A 24,052-nucleotide genomic window follows, 5' to 3' on the forward strand; every position below is an offset into this window, starting at 1 on the left:
CAATGGAACAAAATATCCTTAATTCAAAAAGAGTGCAAACATATTTCGAGCAAATGTTAAACCAAGATGCGCCAAAGTTTCAGGTTTCAGTTTCAGCATGCAAAACCTGGCTTCAAAAATAATATTTTTTAGATGCACCAATTTCAAGGGAAAAAGTGTTTATATCGATAAACAACCAAAAGGTTGGAAAGGCTGCGGGCTCAGATGGTATACCCACAGAATTCTACACATATAGTACAGATACTCTTGTTGTATCTCTAACAGCAGTATTCAACCAGATCTTAGAGGGAGGATCCATCCCAAACCAGTTAGGCGCTGCCTTGATTTTCCCAATCCACAAGAAGGGAAGCACTGAAATTCCGGAAAACTACAGAGGAATCTCGTTTTTGAACTCGTCATATAAGATATTTACTTCAAATGTGCTCAGCAGTTTAAATGAATGGATACACTCTAATAATCTGCTCAGTGAGTTTCAAGCCGGCTTCAGATCGGGATACTCCACTGTCGTTCACATTTTTGTACTCCGCTCGATTGCTGACTCGTTTCTATCGAGAAATAAGAAACTATTTGCATTCTTCGTTGATTTAAAAACTGCTTTCGACACCGTTAATCGAAATGTCCTCTTTTACAAGCTTTACCAGTTGGGAATGTCGCTTAATTCGGGACAGTATTGCAAAACTTATACAAGAATACCAAATCATCAGTGTGGAATGGCCAATGCTTATCAGAGTGGTTCCAAACGAAATCAGAAGTTAGACAGGGCTGTGCACTCAGTCCAAGCTTTTTTGCACTCTTTATTGATGATATCGTCGAAGCGTTACCAGCAGAAATCGAGTACGCAGGTGTTAATTTTAAAGCTCTTCTTTTCGCTGACAACATTGTCCTACTCGCGTATACACCGCAATCCCTTTAGCTAATCATAAATAAGCTTGCTGAATATTGTAAAAGTTGGAACCTAGTGGTAAATTTAAGTAAATTCAAAGTGATGGTTTCTAAGAATGGCGGAGGTAGATCAGGTGCAAGTGAGCAAAGGCACTATAATGGTGGAAGAGTACAGTTGGTGAAAGAATACAATTATCTAGGAGTCTGCTTTAGTAAGAACTTGAGCATGGAAAAACATCTCACTGACAAACTTGTTAAGGCGAAAACAGCTATAAACGCAACATGGAAGCAATGTTTTAATAATAAGGAAATTACGCATTTCAGTAAATTCATTGTCTTTGAAGCTGTATCGGAACCAGTTATGTTTTATGCGGCGCAAGTTTGGGAAGTCGGAAATATGAACAAGTGGAAAAACTGCTTAGATTTTACATTAAACGGACTTTCCACCTTCCTTCGAGTACGCCAAACTACATGATCATTGATCATGTTGGAATCAGGTCTATCGCCTTTATTTATAAAAACACTCAAGCTGTAGGTCGATTACATCCTCAGAGCTCTTGATATGCCAAGTTATCGTCTCCCAAAAAAAAGTAGCTCTTTAAACAATCCAATCCCGAAGTGGAAGGTTTAAAGACTGGTTAGAATTTGACGAGCAGGTGGATGTTTACTTACTCTACAATAACCTCTCCTCTCGGAAAATAACTTTATATCACCTAATAGCTCGTCTGGATGAAGCCTCAAGAGAAGCCAAAATCTCACTGCACCGCATGATATACAGTAGACTAGAATATGCATGGTATTAATTGTATTAACCAAATTATTGTTAAAATGATCAATCTATATCTAAAACAAAATACATAATAACTATCGGTCAAAATACCGCCAAGTTGAAAACCAATCTTTTCTCACCAAACTCTTTCACGGGCCTCTAAACTTAAAAAAAAAATGCGACTACACAATAATCATTTTAAGGGTTGCTAAGAACACTATAAGAAATATATAATGAAATATAGAATGATACAAAAACTTAGCCCCCTCTTACCCCTCCTATATTTTTTGATACACTTTAAATTAAATGTACTTTTTAGACATTTTTTGAGAGCGTGTTTCTTCTCCCAAAAATTCTTCGTACTTTCATCCTCATTTACATAGAAATGTGCCAAGTTCATTTGACTTAAGTAAAATATATGAGTTTTTTAAATGATCTCAAAATTTCAAATGGATCTCACTTATATTTCGTTTTTCATATTTGAAAACAGGCACTGGAAAATAGAAAACTTCCTAATAAATTCTCTTTCGACTTAAGTAGTTTTTCCAGACTAATTTTTCGTAGTTTTTAGAAACAAATTAGTTCCAATTTCAGTACTCAAACTTTTGACTTCTTCAAAACTGTCTTATTCGCTTTTAAAGTGCAAACATAAAATGTAAATTCTCATTAGACTTAAACAGTCTTGGCAATAAATTCATCGTATTAATTACGCTTTTACACGTTTCAAGACTCGTGGATTTGAGTCATAACAGGTTTAAATACTTTCTTCAACCAATAGTATTAAAATCCCGACATTAAAATTAAACCAATTTGTATAAAAATCCATTTGCAGTAAATATAAAAAGAACATCTTATAGTTAAATTGCCTTGAGATTCTTTCACAGAGATAAAGCTAAAAACCACTGAACCCTAATTCACCAGACACACTCTAACTCTTCTCAAGAACTTATTTAGCTGTTTTTACTAGCCTAACTTCTCATATCATAGGTTACGAACCTCCGTAAACATATATGAAACATTTTCATAGATGTTTCAAAATACCACATTAAAAGTTACAACCACTCGATTTTATAGTCAAGACACCTATCCATAGAAGTTGTATGGATCCATACATGACACCAAATATTATATAGCCTGTCATAAACTTCACCAAAAAAGATTTCACCTTCACCAACTTTTTTTTTTCTTGGTTAAAAAATAAAAATAAAATAACTTTTTCGTAATACTCGTATCTAATATCGTCGTCAATCATTTACGTTTCGCACTCGAACAAGCTCCGAAATACTCTCATTTACCTAGTACCCTACTTTATGTCCTCTCTAATATCCAGTACCTCCATATGTAGCTAAGATACTAAAAATAACCCACCCGTCTTCGCCATCGCCAGTACAAACCTCCAGAACAAACTCCTATAAGAGCCATTATCATTTCTGGTGGCGTATGGAGTTTGAGTAATATATGATCCTTCGTATATTCACGTTTCATCAATTTTACGAGCGTAATTCTTCATACAGAGAAAACATTTTGTACGTCGTCGTCGTCCTCGGTCGTAGGTATAAAATATATTCCAGAAAAATACTATATACCCGCACCAGTTTGGTAATGTTGCAAAATGTCACGTAAATACGATCCAGGTGAATCCTTTAAGGATACCCAAAAACCCACACCCAACCCATCACAACCCACAGATATTCTCGTAGACATTACATTTGGTACCCGCACGCATGTCGGCCATAAAGATTTAGTCTGTAACCATCTTCTTCTCGTAAAGCATCCCAAGTCTCAGCCCATCCCAGCTCCAGCACCAGCACAGCATTCAGCATTAACCAACCCGTTTCAGAATGTCTAGGTTTAATTTTTCGTCGTTTTCTCGTCTTCCCTTGCCAGCACCCTTGACATCGTAAAAAAAAAGTCGATAAGAAGGGTTCACAATGGCACTCCAGAGGACAATGTCATGGTGGCAATTTTGTTGGTCGCTATCGCCACCGCCAACTCCATCGTCACCGCCGCCACCGACATCGTGATCATAAAGCTGAGAATAACGTAGACTATGTAAGGATTCTTTCATCCTGTGCATCAGCAAGCATTTGTTTTTACTCCAAAACCACTGCTGATGTTTTCTGAACGGAAACATCATCCCTTTTCCATCTAAGAACCACCTGTGGTGGTAAATAGTGTATCACTGTTTTCTGTATATGGCTCAGCTTTTGGATAAAGTTGGTTTTTCTAAGATCTAGATATAGAGTTTTTGCTGCTATAAGGAGCAATAGTTGTGCACGTAAAGGACATAAAAATCTTAAAATTCATTGTTATATTGGCCCCAAGATGATGATGATGATGATGGTGATGGCAATGACTATGGCAGTCTGGTATCAGTTAAGTCGCATCCTTAAAGTTAAAGTTGCAAAAGCATATTGCGCCTTATTATGTTGGTTGTCGTATAGTGGTGGAGCAATATTGTGGCCGTTATTGTTATGTTATATTGTGTCCTGATTTTGTTTTATCTCAACTTATAAAAGGGAGACCAATTTTGCCGCTACAAATTTCTGCAAATCTGTCACTTGAGAAAATCAGTTTATGACAGTTAAAATAGTTTTTGACATTTAAAGTGACAGCCAAGCTTGACAAAAAAAACTACGCGTTTCTGAAAAACTACGTGACGAACAATATTTTTATTAGTAATAATATAAACGTTAGGTTTTGACATCTAATATACTTGCCTTAAATTTAAGTTGTCTAAACTATCAAAATCTTTAGCTTTATAAAACTTAGTTTTGTGTAAAAACAACTTTAAAAGTGTACTTTATATTTTTATATCTATGCACATTTATTTATAAGTTTTTAGCTTGACGTTTTTGCAATTTGTAAATATCGAAAATTTCCAAATTTTTCTGAAAAAGTCTCGATTATCGTTTGAGATGACGATTTTCCTCTTGAAAACAAATTAAAGGTATGTTTACATTGAGGAAACTCACTCATCATTTTTCATCGTCTCGTTCAAACTATCAAATTGAAAATTTCAAACACCTAAAACAATTTAAGCACTGTCATAAGTTTTAAGATTAAATAACGCAATCAGTTTATGCAGTAAACTCTATATTTTGACAGTATTATGACTGCATCTCCTTTAAACGTTTTCATCGAGTTCCCTAGACTAGCTGTCAAAAAGTCAACCTCAATCTTAACTCGTAAAAGGCTAACTATAATAGTTTTAGTGAAAATTAGCTCTTATTGTCAAAAATCAAATGTCAAAAAACGGTTTCTAAAGTTCAAATAAAAAAGAACTTACAAATTCAGTTATTCCGCAAACCACTAAGTTTGTCTTTAAAATAAATTTAAGGTACGTTTACATTGTTGACTCATTTTGTTTTTTTTTCTCTTTCTTAAAAGAGTGGGTCAGCGTTAACAGTTTATTTGGAATTGTAATAGAAATTTAAAACAAAAATCACAAAAACAATCACAAGCACTAAATGTCAAATTTCAACTTAACGTCAAATCAATATCGTTTTAATTTGTATTTTGTATTGAAAACATTTGTAGAGTTTTTTGATATAATCGTCTCTCTTAATAATGGACTGTTATATAAATTCAGAATCGTTAGTTAAGTGTTTGCTTTTATTCGAAAACTAAATTAAAATTGATATAAAATAAATAAATAAAACTGATATTTTGACAGCTTCATTGTGTTTATCCCAGTTTCCGTTCCTACTCATTCTGTCAGTACAAAACTGTCAAATGATGAAACGTCAAAAATGTTGTATCTTAAATCTTAAATATTGCTGTATTATAATAGCTATCTGTCAAAATAAAATTGACAGCAGATGTAAAATTGAGTTTTTGATTTCGTTAATGACAGATTTGTTGGCTTCTTTGGATTAAAAGTCCTAGTTTTGTTTTAATTTATCAAAACAAAAAGGGTGAGCCTTCTCAGGTTTTGAGGGTTTCACTGCTATTTGGTTTCTAAATTATTATGTTTTAAACTTATCAAGAGCAAATTAAGTGGCAAATTCCGTTATGTTTCATGCAACTAAAATTACTTTTAATAACTTTTAACGAATCCCAATGAAATTGCATTATTATATACATTAATGCTGAAAATAAATACTATTATAGTTTGGCCTTCTAAAGTCTCCAGAGTTACATTTGTTTTTGTGTTCGCATGATTGAACCGTTCAATATTTTGACAGCTGTTGCGATTACAGCTCCACCTGCATTGTGTTTATCCCATTTTCCAAGATAAAAATATCAAATTTAATTAAAAATGTCAAGCATAGAAGCTTATTTCAAAAAACATCGTAGAAGTTAAAATTAAGAAATGGAGAGTAAATTGATGTTCAAATGGTAGACATGTGCATTCAAGAGGACACAAACGTCCACAGGTTTTTCTCAAAACCCATTTCTGTCTATCAACTCCTACTCTCACCTCCCCGCGGTGAACATCGGGTGCCTAGTACGTCAACTGGAGATTGGGTTCCAACCCCAGTGGAAAGTTGTTGGGGGCAGCAAACGAGAGAGGGGGAGAGGTGTTTCCACTAAGGCACTTCCCCTTATCCAGGCGGCAGCGGACGAATTCTCGAGATAGAATCAACGGTGGCGTGTACAGTTCCAGTAAGGTTGAACTACTTAGTGAACACCTTATAGGGCTTCTTCGACATATTCGGAGCCCAGGCCTGTAAGGAGCGGTTTATCCGGCTCCCCTTCCTTGGAGTTATACTAAGGATCCTCCAGGTTGGGGGTTGTGCCGTCGGGGTGAAATCCTGGCCACGTAAAAATACCTTAAGTTTCGAAGCACCAACAAGCCTCGGATACGGACGGATTCACTGTTGACAACCCAAGCAAACGAAATAAGGACAACTAACTTCGGATATGTACGTGGAATGTTAGGTCCCTTAACAGACCACGTGCAACCGAACAATTAGCGGAAGCCCTAAACTGCTGCAAGGCAGATATTACAACCATCCAAGAAGTGCGATGGGATCGACCGGGCAAACGCAAACTAAAAGACTGCGATATATACTACGGCGACTGCTACCGAGAACAAAGACAGCGTCTTTTTGGGTGTGTATTTGTTGTTGGAACTAGGCTCAGGCAAAAAGTCTTGAGTTTCAACAGTGTGAGCGAGCACAACACGACAATCCGCATCAAGGCTAAATTTGCCAGCATAAGCCTAATATGCGGACATGCCCCATCAGAGGAGAAAGATGAAGACACCAAAGACATATTATTCGAGCTCTTGGACAAGACATATGAGCAGTGCCCTGGCTATGACATTAAAATTGTCTTAGGAGATTTTAATGCCAAGCTAGGAAGGGAAAATCGGGAGATACAGGCTGCACGACACTACCTCCGACAACGGATTCAGGCGGGTCGATTTCGCTGCGGGGCGAGACGTTCTGGTAGCTAGTACGCAATTCACTCATCTCAATATCCACAAGGGGACATGAAAATCTCCTGATCAATCAACCGTCAACCAGATTGACCACTACCTCGTTGTAGCCAAGGTACGGCTTCGGATATCCCGATCCAAGCCAAAACAAGGAAGTGCTGTGAGAAGATTCGACGTTAGACGGCTACAATCGCAAGAGACTGCCATGTCCTTTTCCGATCGAGTCTCTAATAACCTCTTTAGGAGTCCTATGCTTCCTGCATTAAGCATTGAAAACCAGTGGCAACATTGCCTTGCAGCCATCAGAGATGCCGCCTCTGAAGTGCTAGGTTTCACACGGCCACCACAGCGAAACCCCTGGTTTGACGACGAATGCCGGCAAGCGCACGCAGCAAAACAAGAGGCATACAAAACGGCGCTGCACAAAAGGACTAGAGCTGCTCGCGAGCTCTACGAGCAGAAGAGGAGATAGGAACACCGGCTTCTTAGACGGAAAAAAAAAGAGAGCATGAGAAGCGCGCGATCGAGGAGATAGAGAGATGTCACAACAGAAATGAGCTTCGTAAATTTTACCAAAAGGTAAAAAAAAACTTCCCAAGGGTACCAGCCACGAACCGAAGCCTGTAAAGACGATCAGGGGAACATCGTAGTAGAACCGCAGTCGATGCTGAGAATATGGAAAGATCACTTCTCCAAATTATATAACGGCGATGACGAACCGAATTCCGCTGTAAGGGAGATAGAACCACTCAACCTCGGCGACGCAGATCAACAATTCCGCCTACCCGACCTTGACGAAGTGAAGATAGCTATATCTCAACTTAAGTCAAACAAAGCTGCTGGAGCTGACGGCATCGCGCGATGACTTGGTTGGTAGCATGCACCAACTCATCTGCAAAATAATGTCGGAAGAAAGCATGCCCGATGAGTGGAATCTCAGCATAGTGTGCCCGATACATAAACAAGGAGACCCTCTAAACTGCGCCAACTACAGAGGCATCAGTCTCCTTAACATTGCGTATAAGATCCTCTCTGCCGTATTATGTGAACGTCTGAAGCCATTCGTCAGCAACCTGATTGGTCCTTATCAGTGTGGCTTCAGACCAGGAAAGTCCACTATCGACCAAATATTCACACTACGGCAGATCTTGGAAAAAACCCAGGAGCTTCAAATCGATACCCACCATCTCTTTATCGATTTTAAAGCCGCGTATGACAGCATCTATAGGGAAGAGCTCTACCGAACAATGTCTAGTTTTGGCATCCCTGTCAAACTTATCCGTTTGTGCAGGATGACGATGGAGAATTCACGCTGCTCTATCAAGGTCGGAAAAGATCTCACCGATGCATTTGATGTCAAAAAAAGTTTTAGACAAGTCGAAGCACTGTCATGCGACTTCTTCAACATCGTTCTGGAAAGAATTGTGCAAAACTCAACTGTCAACACTAGAGGCACAATATTCCAAAGGTCCATCCAATTACTCGGATACGCAGATGATATTGACATAATTGGAAGATGAAAGCGTGATGTTAGTGGAGCGTTTTTGAGCATTGCGACGGAAGCGAAGAAGATGGGTATAGTGGTCAATGAGGGCAAGACCAAGTATATGCTGTCATCAAAAAAGAACACTGAACGACGACGTCTTGGACAAAACGTCACCATGGACAGCTATAACTTTGAGGTAGTTAAGGACTTTGTCTACCTAGGCACCGCTATTAATGCAGACAACGACACCAGCGCTGAAATCAAACGAAGAATAACTCTTGCAAATCGCTGCTTCTTTGGACTTAGAAGGCAATTGAGAAGTAAAGTCCTCTTTCGAGCATCTAAAATCACCATCTATAAGACACTCATCATCCCGGTTCTCATTTATGGCGCTGAGGCCTGGACCCTGTCAAAGAAAGATGAGAGCGTCTTAGGATGCTTCGAGAGAAAAATCCTTCGGGTGATTTTTGCTCCCGTACGCATAGATGGAGAATGGAGGAGAAGATATAACGACGAACTGTACGGGCTGTACAGCGACACTGACCTTAGTTAGCAGAATTAAAGTCCAACGGCTTAGATGGCTAGGTCATGTAGAGCGGATGGACATCAACGCTCCAGACCGGAAGGTCTTCGAATCCAATCCCGAGGGACGGCGCAGTAGAGGAAGACCGCGACTCAGGTGGCGCACTTAGGTGGGAGAGGACCTCAACCAACTTGGCGTGCAAAACTGGAGACAGCTAGCTAGGGACCGAGCTGGCTGGAGACGCTTGTTGGTTGAGACCCAGGTCCGCCCGGACTGTAGCGCCACCTTAAGTAAGTAAGTAAGGAGAGTAAATTTGTTTAAAGTAAATTCGAAAAAATCATTGGAAAGTTTCAAAAAAAAAAATTTTAAGTAAAAACTTAAAAATTGCCTCTAGCTCCCTCTACATACATCTAATTACCAGATTGCAAGATAGAAGAAAAATTACTAAATTGGTCTGATTTTTCTTCTAGGTAATCTGCAAAGAGGAAAAAACTTGGAGAAAGTTCACTCTTTTTTAAAACAAAACAAAAACGAATCATCAAGTTTTCATAGGAAAAACTTTATTTTCTTTCGTATAGCATCCCTTTACCTTAACATCCTTGCAAAACATAAACACCATCTCTCAAGGATTATGAATGTTTTGTTTATGTTTCAGTTTATTTTCGATTGTAAACACTTTTATCAGATTGAGTGTACACAACATGGCAAAAGAAATAAACAAACATCCAAACAAACATAATCCTAATACACTATAGGTATAAGATATGTGAGGACGAAGGAAGAAAAAAGATGTTAACTCTGACAGAATTTCTTTTTCTTTCGATTCAGAATTCAGGTTTCAGGATTCAGACAGGTAATCCTGTAAAGAGGTTATACTCGTATATATCGTAGGATTGTAAACAGAAAAAGATAAAAGTTTGCCTTTCCCAGTTTCCTTCGACATCGTCGTTGGTCGTTCTTTCGTTTCTTGTTGAACTAAGGAAACATTCTCTTATATTGCCAAGAATCCAGCCAGGATATAATTGCAATCGATTTTGAAAATAGAAAAAACATTAGAAATCTTAACATCATCGAGCATCCCAAGAAATAAGCTGGAATAAGTCAACAGAAATAGATACCTAGAGAGAGAGAGAGACAGGGACAATATGTATTACAACTGTCAAATAAAACAATTTAGTAATGGACCACTCTAGAATAAGCCAGAGAGACTTCCTGGTTCCTGCCAATCAATGATTACACTGACTTTTCGAATTTTTCATTATTTTCAGTTTTGAAGGTTATTGCGCGAAATGAAAAATAAAACAAATATAACAAACTTCCGCCATTCGCCATCTCTCTTATTCACCCATTCCATTTCCAATGTTGATTGCATGTAAAAGTGACGTCTGTCAGAAGCGAGTCGTGCAAGTTCGCACTAAGGAAGCAATTCAATAGCTTTTACATCAACGACACAATTAATCAGCGCAAAAACGAAACCGAAGGGTGGACAACTTTTTTTGTTGTTGTTGTTATTTTGAAAGGTCACCCTCTCTTGGACGTGGTAATGTGTAATGAACCCCCATTATGAGATGTCATAAATTAAACGAAGTTTACTCACGACAGTTTCTGTTTTAACGAAGAAAATAAAAGTTAAATTTTTCTCCTTCTCTCTTTCATATTCTCTCACTTACTCTCTATTGAAAAGTGTGACAAGCTGATGAAATATTTACCAAAACATTGTTATAATGGTTAAAAATAAGGGCTCTTTTGCAAATATCAGGCATTTGGAGAGATACGTATAGGAAGAAATATTTAGGAATTTTTTGAAATAATGAAATGAATTGTCGGTACTTTGACTAATTATTGTCATTAGCGAAATGGACTTAACTAGAAACAAACAAATAACTGAGGAGAAAACTAATAGAGTTAAGTATTATTCATTTAGATAAATCTATTGAAGTAAATTGAGTTCAAGAAGTGTTTGATGAAGTAGAGAACAGCCTTTTAAAATTGATGAAATCTAACACAGTTTTTGAAAAATTTAATATCGTTGTTTTGCCATAATACCATTTTTAGATAACCTGACCAAAAATTGAATTCGCTTTTGTAGGGGATTTTAGAAACTGCTGAATTAGATTTATAGCTTCTAGTGTTATAGTTATAGCCGCTAGCGTTGTTTCCGCATTCATAGAGGAACCAGGTAGAGAAAGTCCTCAAAGTAACGTCTGTCAATAGTGACGTTTTGACCAAGCCGTCATTGTTGTAGATCATTTCTTGATGACAGCATGTACTTTGTTTTGCCCTCATTAACCGCTCAACCCATTTTTTGCCGCCACAGCCTCAATGTTCACAAAAGCCTCTTTGACATCACGCTAAGTTCTTCCGCTTATGTCAATTTCATAACAATATTCCAGTAATTGGACAGACTTTTGAAACATAGCGCTTCTAATGTTGACGATGGAGTTATGCACTATTCTTTTAAGGACTTTTAAAGAAGGACTGTTAAATAAATCGCATAACAGCCCATCACCTAATCTAAGCCGTTTTTGACAACGAAAGGTTCTGTTAAGTTGTTTTCAACCTTTATGGAGCAGTGCAGAGGTTATGTTGTTGCAAAATTTGTCCACCTTAATACCGATAATAAACAATATTGGATTTTCGAATCCAATGTTGTCGAGGATCGAACGCAAATTAAATTCCTTTTTTTTAATTATTTAAAATTCAACAAAATCAAAATTACACACCGCCGATGTGTCGCGAGAGTTATTATGACACTTAACGAGAAACGTCAGTATGACAAACAGGTGAAAGAATTCACCACAGTTACCAATAAAAGTATTGACAGCACGGTAGCTCAGCTTAAGGGGGGGTTTCGATTAGGTGAATATTTTATCAATCAAGTTGATCAATAAAATTGAAATGAAATTAATATCAAAATGATATCGAAATACGACGAGGTGAATTTCTCCAAGTCGTATTGATTAAAGTGGGCGCCAGGAAACTTTTTACTGGAACTTTACCAAAACCAGAAGCTGCAAAAATTAGTCTTCAAACAGAGTTATGAAATAAAAGAGTGGTTTTATTTTCCAGATCTTTTATTGCCTGGACAACCTTGGCCGAAGCCGAGATTAAAAACCAGGATCTTTTATAACAACGAAATTACAAATAGAGATTTTGAGACACAACCAAGAAAATTTTCGACAAAAGACAAAAAAAATCAAACGGTAGGACACTTCCCGTAGTACCAAGAAAACAGACTACTTAGTTCCTTTTTGACTTTCTCCAACAGCTACCGTAGTCCTTCCTCAACAACTTTCCTCACAGCAGAACAATTCAATTCTTCAATTCATTAAAACTTAAAAAACTATCGTGCAGAAATTACGCCTTTTTCAAAAAAAACTTCCTTCACACAATTTTCGTTAATCTTCTCATCGCTTTGGGCGCAATCCAAAAAGTGGCCATCATCATGGCGAGCTTGACCCTTCCGGCTACTTGCCCTCGGGCAATCCTCTCTGATCTTTTGCGTGGTGATCGATCTGTCTCGGTCCCGCAACTTCCTATATCCATAACATTGGGGTGTGCGAACGAGAAGCCAGGTACCTTTCATTGCACGCGATCACTTTAAAGAGGTGATGCGATCACCCCGTAGCTCTGTGAGTGAGTTCAGCTCTTCACTTTCAAACCCATTCCAGCCAAGACTTTACTTTGTCTGAGTCGAAAGACGGCCTTGTTTGTCTTTGTCGTCTCTTTTGATTGGATTATCCTGCCTGACAGCGAAATTCGGTTGTTGTCGTCGCCATTATACAGTCTTCGGAAGTGGTCCTTCCATATTCTAAGCATTTGCTGCGGCTCTACTATTATGTTTCCACTTTCATCTTTAAACCATTCTGGTCGCGGTTCATAGAGTTTTAGAGCAGCTCTTGTCCTTCTATAAAGCGCCTATTTTCGTTTCTTTTGTTCTGTTGCATTTTCCTTCGAATATTCAAAATATTAATTTCTGTTCCGAAAATTCGAAACATTTTTACAGTTATTTTAATTTCTAGGAAAACAATCTGTTGATTTCTTTTTAAGTAAGGTCTGTTCGCGTTCTTTCTGCACTAAAATTCGTAAGAAAAGATATTTTAGGGAGTGGGGGAAAATTTTCTCACTAAAAGACAAAACTACAAAAAAGTAAGCGAACGATAAAACAACAAATTTTTTCCACAATTTGACTGTAAAAAAATTTATATTTTGAAACATCATCTTAGCTTACATTTACAACACAAAAAATATAATAAAATCTATACCTTCAAAACAAAATGTTACTTTCCCCAAACCAATTTTTACAATTAAAGTTAAAGTCAATATATTCCTTCTGCTACTTTAAAAATTTAAGTCCAAACTCACAAGTCAACACTTCTTATTAAATTACACAAAACTCTCTTTCTTTAAACAAAAATTGAAACAAAAAAAAATAAACATTAAGTTGATTTGTAGTAATTTAGTTTCTTTTTTCCCTCTACTCTAACTGACGTTTTAATTTCTTCGCCATAGATACTTTTATAAACATAGACACAGTTGGGCTATTCGTCTTTTATTCATTACCCCAAGGACATCATAAATTTTCAACAGACTCCATACTTTTACCAATTACCCTCCTTAAATACCCTAAGCGTAGCAGTGCGTAAATAAAACGCGAATAGAATTGCGTTAATTGTTCTGTTTGGTAAATGCGCGAGAGTGTCCTTGACGTATGTTTGTATTTTCCTGTGAAAGAATGGTTATATATTCTGGGTTTTTGAGATTGGTCCTTGTGTACTCATAGATTTTAAAGAATTCAACGTCCAAGATGAAATAACATTTTGCTATGAAATTGTTGCCATCTCATGCTATTTACCATCATGTAATTACTAAACCCAAACATACCATCATCGGCAGACGTCACGTCGCGTCCGTAGCGGCACAGTTGCAATATCTTCCGTGTAGTTGCGAAAAACTGTGTCCTGTGTGGGCACGTTTTGTAGGTCTTTTTTCTTCAGCGTTCAAAAAAGTGTGTCCTACAAGAAGATACACAGTCTTTTGTCAGAAAATTAAAGGGTCACACACAATTCTTGAACAAGGTACTCAAGGCTTAATAGAACTTGACACCAACGTTTTACTTTTATCAATATTTTCCATCGCTTAGACTTCTTTCCTAATTTATGCTGAATAATTGTTTTAGAAGATTTCTTCCATTTCTCCCGATACTTCAAAACTTCTTTTATTTCTCACTTCATGAAGACTTTTTCTCCAAAAGTTGTCTAACAAAGCTTCCTTAATGGTCTGTTCTTGTTTTGAATACTGTTTGACCATATTTGATGTATAAATAATAGCTCAAGTTGGCTTGAAACATAGTTCAAGAGTGCCAGAGTGCCAGAGTGCCATACTCCAAAAGAGCGGCAGTGACAATAAACGGTGTGGACTAATTTTTTTACTCTTGTGTCTACACTGTTCTTGTCGAGTTTATAGCTGCGCTGCGCTAAGAAACCATCTCGAGCAGAAAATTACTTCAAAGCTTTATGATGCGGAAATATTATGAAAAGTCATGCTTTGTCTAAGGATTCCAAAAAAGGAAAATTCGTAGCCACGCCACGCCACGAAGCCAGCCAAACCACACTAAGGTAGGTAAATTGTATAGAGCTGCAAGAGGATAGTATTCCTCGCCACTATGGAACTCTAATAGCTCGAAGCCACCACAATATGGCATCAAAAGTACAAGCAAGTACATTCGTACACCAGGATCAGAGAGAGAGAGAGAGTGAGTCCAAATGAAACGAAGAAGCAGGCAGCAACATGCGGAGGAATTTTTAGTGCCTTTCCAGCCGTAACCGCAATTTTCGGAGTCTGCCATTTCGTTTATTTTCTCTTATTATTATTATAGTACGTCTTCCATTTTTATGTGAAGAACTTTTGGGAAGGAAAGAAATATTTGTGCCTGCTCTGGTAAGTAACCTGTCGAAAAACGAAAGACTTCACATTCAACAGTGAACGTTATTTACATAGATGGCGTTGTACTCTCGCTCTACCTTACCTATGTACTCTACGGTATGTGGTTCTATATATGGCATGCGGTGTGCCAGACCTAGAGCCAGATCCAGAGGACTATGAAAGGCAGAGGGGTTTTGGTTGTGGCGCGCGTTATTTCGAATATTGTAAGGTCCTTTGTATTCTTACATTACGTAGCACTGTGCACTATTTTGTTGTTGTTATTATTCTTTATTTTCGTTTGAGTTAGATTTTTAAAATAAATGGACTATTTTATTACGGTTGGCCGTAAATTTAAACAGGAGCGATGAATTTCCGCTTATGGGGTTCGGTGCGTTGTGTAAATACTCTTAGCGTGAAACTCCATAAAATGTGCAGTTTGTGAAAGTTGAAAGTCCTTGTTGTTTGGTATGTTAACTTTTTTTTCCTCGGTTGTAAAATTTGAAGTTTGATTACTTATATATTCAAATATGTTAGAAGGATTTTTTTTTTGTATATATTTTGCATGATTTTAAGGGAGTAAAATCAATAACTAGGTCAGGATGAATGATGAGGGAAGTTTTAATGTTTGTATTTCTGTTTGACGGAGAGAACTTTGATGAAAACGTACGGTAGGGAAAAAAAAAGAACTTAACTCATTTTTGTTTGATAAAAAGATTTATTTGAGTTTTTTATTGCTAAGGTCATATAAACGCTAGAATGGGCTATAAAATTGTTAAATGGAGTGAACTCGTAGGTTCCTATACCTATAAAGCTTCCCTTTTACGCGATTCAATGAAAAACAACTAGTAGTTAAAAGATTAGGTTATAACCTTTTTCACGTCATATCTAAAAATTAATGGCAATTTTAGGTTATTTCGAATAATCCTAAAGAGACATGCTAACGCCATCTCTTTAAGGAACTAGAATAAAAATGTTTACATCGTGTTATTTATTTGCTATTTTTGGCATTATTAACTTTTACTGATGTTTTGTTGAACTGGAAGATGGTTGCATTTTTATAACTCAGTTTTATTTAAGAAAAAAACAATTCTTTTCTTTTTTTCATAAGAACCAAAATTTGAGAATCAATCATTTCATTACGAATTCCCAATTAATTTGACAACGACTTCCTAAAGGCGCTATCCATTAAACATCTATAGTTTAGTAGTTTTCAGTAAATCCCGAACTGTCAGCGAATGTTTCTAAAATTCATTTCATAATCGATTAGATCTGTTTGAGCGATCTGTTTGTCACTATTCATTTGTCTGAACTACCAAACAAATACAGAATAGTTATAATGACATTTAATTTGACAAGTAGTAGTAAAAGATGATTTGTGGTTTAGTTTTAATTGTTTTGCAATCTTAATCTTAATTTCGAACATTTTCAAGAAACAAATTAATGTTCTTATTGGTTTAGTGTTGCAGATGTCAAATATTTTTAGAAGCATGTCAGTATTTCTTGTCAAGAATAAATTAAAATAGTGAAAAGCCTGAGCTTTTTAATCTATTTAATGGTTTCAAATAACGCTACTTGTAAACTATTGGAACAACATCGGCACATGTCAGGTCATAAAAAACATCTGGCCAACACTAAATTTAAAGCGTGGCTATCTCTTAGCAGATGGCATATAAGATCGATAAATAAGTACCATAACCGGACACTGTCTAATAGGAAAGCACGCCACGCTGCTAGGCGTATTCTCACATGACTTTTGCAGAAGCTGTATGGGCGACGAAGAGGAGGAAACAGTTTTACACTTTCTGTGTACATTCCCTGTTCTAGCTCAAAAACGCTAGAATTAATTAGGAGAATTCTTCTATAACGATCTAAACGATCTAAATCATATAACCATAATCAGCCTCTCACGATTCGTAAGGGACTCAAACTAGTTTCATTGAACTAAGGAGGAAGTCTCAAGATTCATGTGGTATGAGGAATTAAACTGGCCTAAGTGTGTCCTATTCCATAATGGAGAGCCAATTTAACCTAACCTAACCTATGGTTTCAAATGAGTAGTACTGACATTTGACACCTGTCAAACTCAGGTGTCATTTGAAATGTCATTTGCCACGTTTTATTATCACAATACTCCAATCCAAATCAGATTAAGAAATTAAAACAACTAGGATCATCATATTTAAATTACATTGTTCGATGTTTTGACCGGAGTGTCACTCCATCAGAAAATCTAATTTTTAGATCACAAAATTCACAAAATCCAAAGAATAAGGTGGGATTTCACTGCTTACATTGTATTTTTTTTAATTTGTTCTGGTGGATTAGCGGAAATGCCAATCTTTTCTGTATCAGACCGCATCTATCTAAAAAGATAAATCCCTCTGGTGGAATGAAGCCGCTCAAGCGTGCACTTTCAAAATACTCGTCGTTCGGATAGAACGCCCTGAAAATTAAATTGTTGGTCGAAGACATAGCTCTTGCAATGTGACCTCAAACGAGTTTTATCACGAAATTGTCAATTCTGTTGATTCGAGCCCAGTTGTATAGGACCTCGTTGGAATAGCATTGCTCGTAAGAAGATACAGCGTCGTAAACACTGCCGCTCGAACACCCGCAACTTCTCCATCTGGGAAGGAGCAATGTTGCACCACACAGGACAACCATAAACGATCACTGGCCGTATGAGGGACATGTAGCAAATTAACTTCACTCTGGGGTCAAGCCGACTGCTAAAAAACAGCTGTTTCGTCAAAGTTAAGGCTCCTCTGGCCCTGGTCAGAGCAGCATTTATATGTCTGTCGAAATATGAATACTGATTTAACCAGACACCAAGGTACTTCACTACACTTTTGCTCGCTAATGGCTGCCCGTGAAGATCAACGATGACCATCTTGCGCCAATTCTTGCACGTATCCCAAGTGGCCCTAGCCAACGGAGTCCGGAACAGAATTGTCTTCGACTTCTGGACATTTATTTTCAGTTTCCAGTCGTCGCAATATCGCCGAATCTTGTCGAAATCACGATGCAAGAGAATTCTAATAACCTCAACGTTTATGGCTGTTCTGTACGCAATTAGATCGTCGGCGTACGCAATTGCCTTTGTAAGACTACCTATCAGATCGCTGGTGTAAATGCTGGAGAAAATCGGCGAATTCACCGCAATCTGTTGAAAACCATTTTTAAATAAGATTGTTGTGGTAGAAGTTATATTGCCACTTTTGGCAACAAACTTTCTACCGTTAAGCATATTATAAAGTATATACAACAATGGCTTGCTTATGCCAAGCCTGCTCAGTTTTATGTAAAGACCTCCTAACCATCAAGCAGAACAGCACCTGTGCATTGTTGTTTTGATTTATTCCATTTTATATCAGAAACGAAACGGAATTTTTTTGTTATCCGCAGCCCACTTAGCCAGAGCCCTATTAATTATCTTTTCGAAAACTTTGCTGATGCTCGAAAGAAGAAAATTTGGACTGTTGGAGTTGTAGTTTCCCATTTTCGAGAGGTAAATGTCTTAGTACAACGTTGGATATACCATCGATACCTGCTGACTTTTTGTTTTTTATTGAATTGAAGATGAGCTGAAGCTCAACCTTCGCCACTAACAAGTAACTTGGTCCCGTTTTCTCGGCGATTATGGCATTTGCCAAGGAATCGTCACTGAACCGCATGAAACCGCGGTTTTCAGATCGCCATTGTGTCATATCATTTCGAAGGTAAAAGTGATTAAGTAGGGCTCTGTTTTAAAGGTCGTGGTTGGGAGGAATGCTACCTTTCACCTTGTACACTCGCTGGAAAGCAAGCACCTCCCACCGACTCCAGTTTTTCCTTCGGATCTTCAATTATAAAAAAGTCATCGTCAAAGATGGCTTCTTCTGGATCTATTTGCACTGTCCTGAGTACGTCCCTGTTCTCTTCAGTTCTTTGGAGTTTCAGACACGGAAGGTCGTTATCGTTCATTTTCCTGAATATTTTGTTGATTTTAGGGAACATACTAGGGATAGTCCATCTCAATAATTATTATATAAGAAACATAAGAGCTTACTTAATAGGATTTATTCCCTAATCCGAGGGATTTCCAAAAATATGTAATCTTTTCAATATTTGACAATTGTTATGACAATAACAAGTGCTGTCAGTCATTTAAACCTAAACCAACACACCACAATCACAATTCAAACCTTCAACTATAATAAATAACAAAAGTTCAATATTATCCCAATTATTAAATTGGCAAATTCTTTAAGCTTCTATAGCTCCTGTCAACTATTTTTCACATGCTTACAATATTATAATCACAGTATTTTCTATTTGTGTAAAATTTATACAAAAGCTGCCAAAGGTACTTTTAAAATCCAATCTCAAAATCTCATTCGATATTAATTCATTTTCAACTCAACATCAATCCGAATCTAATGAAAAAGAAGAGGGTAGGTAATTATTTTGCACAACAAATTTAGCACTTTGTTTATTTGTGAGGTGGGGGGAAATAAGCTCTTCTCACAAAGACAAATAATATAATAGATGACAATTTTTGATCTCATCATCTAAACCGAAATTATTTTCAATAGAAGAGTCTTATCTTATCTATCTTTCCTTCTGTCTGTATAAATTTATTTCAAGGATTCTCTGTTCAAAACCAACCAAAACTCCAACTCTAACGCAACGTAACGTAGCCTAAGTCATTCTATGGAAATTCATATCGTTAAAACCACACATCTTGTTTGTAAGCCTTCTAAACTCCTACACCACACACCTCATCACCCAAAAACCACCTCAAAATCTATCAAACAAACTTTGAGAAGGATATACGAGTAGAGTCCTTCATATAAATCTAACTCTCTAAGGTAGAAAATTATGTTTTCTATTTCATGACGATGCTGTTGCTGCTCTGCTCTGTTTATTAAAACTATCAAAACGAAACAATCTTCATTTCATTTTCATATACATATGCAAGGCAGCATATCCTTAGACTCTCCTTAAAATTAGATGAGCAAAGTCTGCCTTCGAACTATAACATAAATCCAGGATACAAAGTGGAGATGACTTGACTATGTAAGGTAAGGCAAAGGCAAGGCAAAGTAATCACAGTGGCAACTTGTTGAGGACGAGGAGACTTGTCTCTAGAACAAGTTAACTTAATAAAACTATTAAGCATTTCATATAGCAATTCCATCCTAAGTGCTGCAGCAAGGAGAACCTTCCTGGATGCAACAACGCGACGAGGCATGGCATGGCGTGGTAAGATGTAAGAAGAAGAAGAAGAATTGTATCATCTATAGTTACCTATGCTAAGTTGTTGGTTTTCGGCTCATTTAAGAATCTCACTTCGTCCTCAACGAGAACCTTTATGTATATAGTCCTTTGGTTATGTCAGGACAGGATCATAATCAGCAAATGAAGATGAAATGAAATAAGTTTCTGCATCGCTGGAATATAAGCTTAAAAGACAAAACACACACTAGGTGTGTTTGCAGTGTGCCTCTGCCAGTGCTGTGCACTCTATGATGCGGATGCGGCTTTGGTTGTAAGTACACTAAATGCAATGCTGCTCCACGTTGCGCCACCGTATCCTTGCATCGTAGGTATGAACTCATTTTCTAGTTCTGAGAATTGGTAAACTTTTGAATGTTGCAATTACAATGTCAGAGCATAAACTGTAACACTATTTGAAGTAGGTACTGGAATAGAAGAACTTTCGAACTAAGTTTATGAGCAGAGTACACCAACTCGCTGTCATATATGGCGAAGAAAGTTTTTCGATTGCACAGAATTATGGTTTACTAAATTGGCAGAAAGAAAGAATCATGAACAGATGGTTGCTGCATAAGGTTTTGGGTGTTTTTGAGTATTAAATTAAGATCTATTTTGTATTTTGTCGATTACTTGAAAACTCGTTAAAGGTTCAGATAAAACAAGAACCAGTATTTTACTGAAATACTTCAGCAGTACTTCTCAATGCTTCAATTATTTGGCCAATAATAGCCGTGTTTTTTGTGATTCCATAAATTGTCAAATTTGAATTTTCTTATCTTTATATTTTTTTGAAGAATTTCCAAGATAGTTTTATTCTCAAATGTAAATGTATTAAATTTAAAAAGGAGTCGCGACAAAATTTTGTAAGACTATACAAACATTTAAAGAATGAATTAACAAAAAAGATGAAATGAAATGTAATTCGTCAGATCATTTTTTAAACACATAAGTAACTAAGCAAATATACCCGTGTTTTTTGACATTATAATAAATAGTTTAGTAGAAAATTCCCAAAAAAACGCATCGGCAGTAACCAGATTTGTGTATTTAAAAATTGGTACAAATGAAAGGAGATCTGTCAGAATAATTATAAAAACGAGGCTGGCATGCGACATTTTTCATGTAAAGAAATAGTTTAGTTCGAAAATCTAGTTTTGTTAAATAGATTTTTAGTAGAAAACAAATTTTTACCACTTTTAGTAGCATTTCTTAAATGCTTACAAATTGGATAAATTTAATTAATTTGAGAGATATCACGAACAAAACATCAATTTTTACTAAATTTGCCTACAATTTTTTGTAGTTTTTATATTTTTATGAAAAAACGGGTTGGATTTTTATACAAAAGCAACTACTGAATATCGAAAACAATATTTTCTGTGAAATAAAATTTTAGAAAAGTTATTTTTACTAAGTTTTAGTATCGTTTTTTATACGTTTTTATTGTTTGTAAAAAAACTGTCTGTTAGATTTTTCTTTTTTTGATGTTCAAATGGTAAACATGTGCATTCCAGAGGGCACAAGCGTCCACAGGTTTTTCTCAAAACCCACCTATGCCTATCAACTCCTACTCTCACCTCCCCGCGGTGAACATCGGGTGCCTAGTACCTCAACTGGAGATTGGGTTCCAACCCCAGTGGAAAGTTGTTGGGGGCAGCAAACGAGAGAGGGGTGGAGAGGTGTTTCCACTAAGGCACCTCTCCTTATCCAGGCGGCAGCGGACGAATTCTCGAGATAGAATCAACGGTGGCGTCTACAGTTCCAGTAAGGTCGAACTACTTAGTGAACACCTTATAGGGCGTCTTCGACATATTCGGAGCCCAGGCCTATAAGGAGCGGTTCATCCGGCTCCCCTTCCTTGGAGTTATACTAAGGATCTGGCCCTCCAGGTTGGGGGTTGTACCGTCGGGGTGACTTCCTGGCCACGTAAAAACATCATAGTTTCGAAGCACCAACAAGCCTCGGATACGGACGGATTCACTGTTGACAACCCACGCAAATGAAATAAGGACAACAAACTTCTGATATGTACGTGGAATATTAGGTCCCTTAACAGATCACGTGCAGCCGAACAATTAGTAGAAGCCCTAAACTGCTGCAAGGCAGATATTACAGCCATCCAAGAAGTGCGATGGGATGGACCGGGCAAACTTAAACTAAAACTACGACGACTGCTACCGAGAACAAAGACAGCGTCTATTTGGGTGTGGATTTGTTGTTGGAACTAGACTCAGACAAAAAGTCTTGAGTTTCAACAGTGTGAGCGATCACATCGCGACAATCCGCATCAAGGCTAAATTTGCCAACATAAGCCTAATATGCGCGCATGCCCCAACAGAGGAGAAAGATGAAGACACCAAAGACATATTCTTCGAGCTCTTGGACAAGACATATGAGCAGTGCACTGGCTATGACATTAAAATTGTCTTAGGAGATTTTAATGCCAAGCTAGGAAGAGAAGACATCTTTGGTCTCATAATCGGGAGATACAGCCTACACGACACTACCTCCGACAACGGATTCAGGCTGGTCGATTTCGCTGCGGGGCGAGACGTTCTGGTAGCTAGTACGCAGTTCACGCATCTTAATATCCACAAGGGGACATGGAAATCTCCTGACAATCTACCGTCAACCAGATTAACCACATTGCGATCGACGCACGACACTTCTCTAGTATCCAGGATATCCGAACATTCCGAGAGGCCAACATTGACTCGGACCACTACCTCGTTGTAGCCAAGGTACGGCTACGGATATCCCGATCCAAGCCAAAACAAGGAAGTACTGTGAGAAGATTCAATGTTCGACGGCTACAATCGCAAGAGACTGCCATGTCCTTTTCCGATCGAGTTTCTAATAACCTCTTAAGGAATCCTATGCTGAATGCATTAAGCATTGAGAACCAGTGGCAACATTGCCTTGCAGCCATCATAGATGCCGCCTCTGAAGTGCTAGGTTTCACACGCCCACAACAGCGAAACCCCTGGTTTGACGACGAATGCCGGCAAGCGCACGCAGCGAAACAAGAGGCATACAAAACGGCGCTGCACAAAAGCACTAGAGCTACTCGCAAGCTCTACGAGCAGAAGAGGAAAGAGAAACACTGGCTTTTTAGATGGAAAAAAAGAGAGCACGAGAAGCTCGCGATCGAGGAGATAGAGAGATGTCACAACAGGAATGAGGTTCGTAAATTTTACCAAAAGGTAAAAAAAAACCTCCCAAGGGTACCAGCCACGAACCGAAGCCTGTAAAGACGATCAGGGGAACATCGTAGTAGAACCGCAGTCGATGGGAGATAGAACCACTCAACCTAGTGGACTCAGATCAACGATTCCGCCTACCCGACCTTGCCGAAGTGAAGATAGCTATATCTAAACTTAAGTCAAACAAAGCTGCTGGAGCTGACCAACTCATCTGCAAAATATGGTCGGAAGAAAGCATGCCCGATGAGTGGAATCTCAGTATAGTGTGCCCGATACATAAGAAAGGAGACCCTCTTAACTGCGCCAACTACAGAGGCATCAGTCTCCTTAACATTGCACATAAGATCCTCCCTGCCGTATTATGTGAACGTCTGAAGGCATTTGTCAACATCCTGATTGGTCCTTATCAGTGTGGCTTCAGACCAGGAAAGTCCACTATCAAACAAATATTCACACGGCAGATCTTGGAAAAAACCCAGGAGCTTCAAATCGATACCCACCATCTCTTTATCGATTTTAAAGCCGCGTATGACAGCATCTATAGGGAAGAGCTCTACCGAACAATGTCTTGTTTTGGCATCCCTGTCAAACTTATCCGTTTGTGCAGGATGACGATAGA

Source organism: Eupeodes corollae, chromosome 3 (assembly GCF_945859685.1).
Source record: "Eupeodes corollae chromosome 3, idEupCoro1.1, whole genome shotgun sequence".
In the NCBI taxonomy this organism is placed as follows: domain Eukaryota; kingdom Metazoa; phylum Arthropoda; class Insecta; order Diptera; family Syrphidae; genus Eupeodes; species Eupeodes corollae.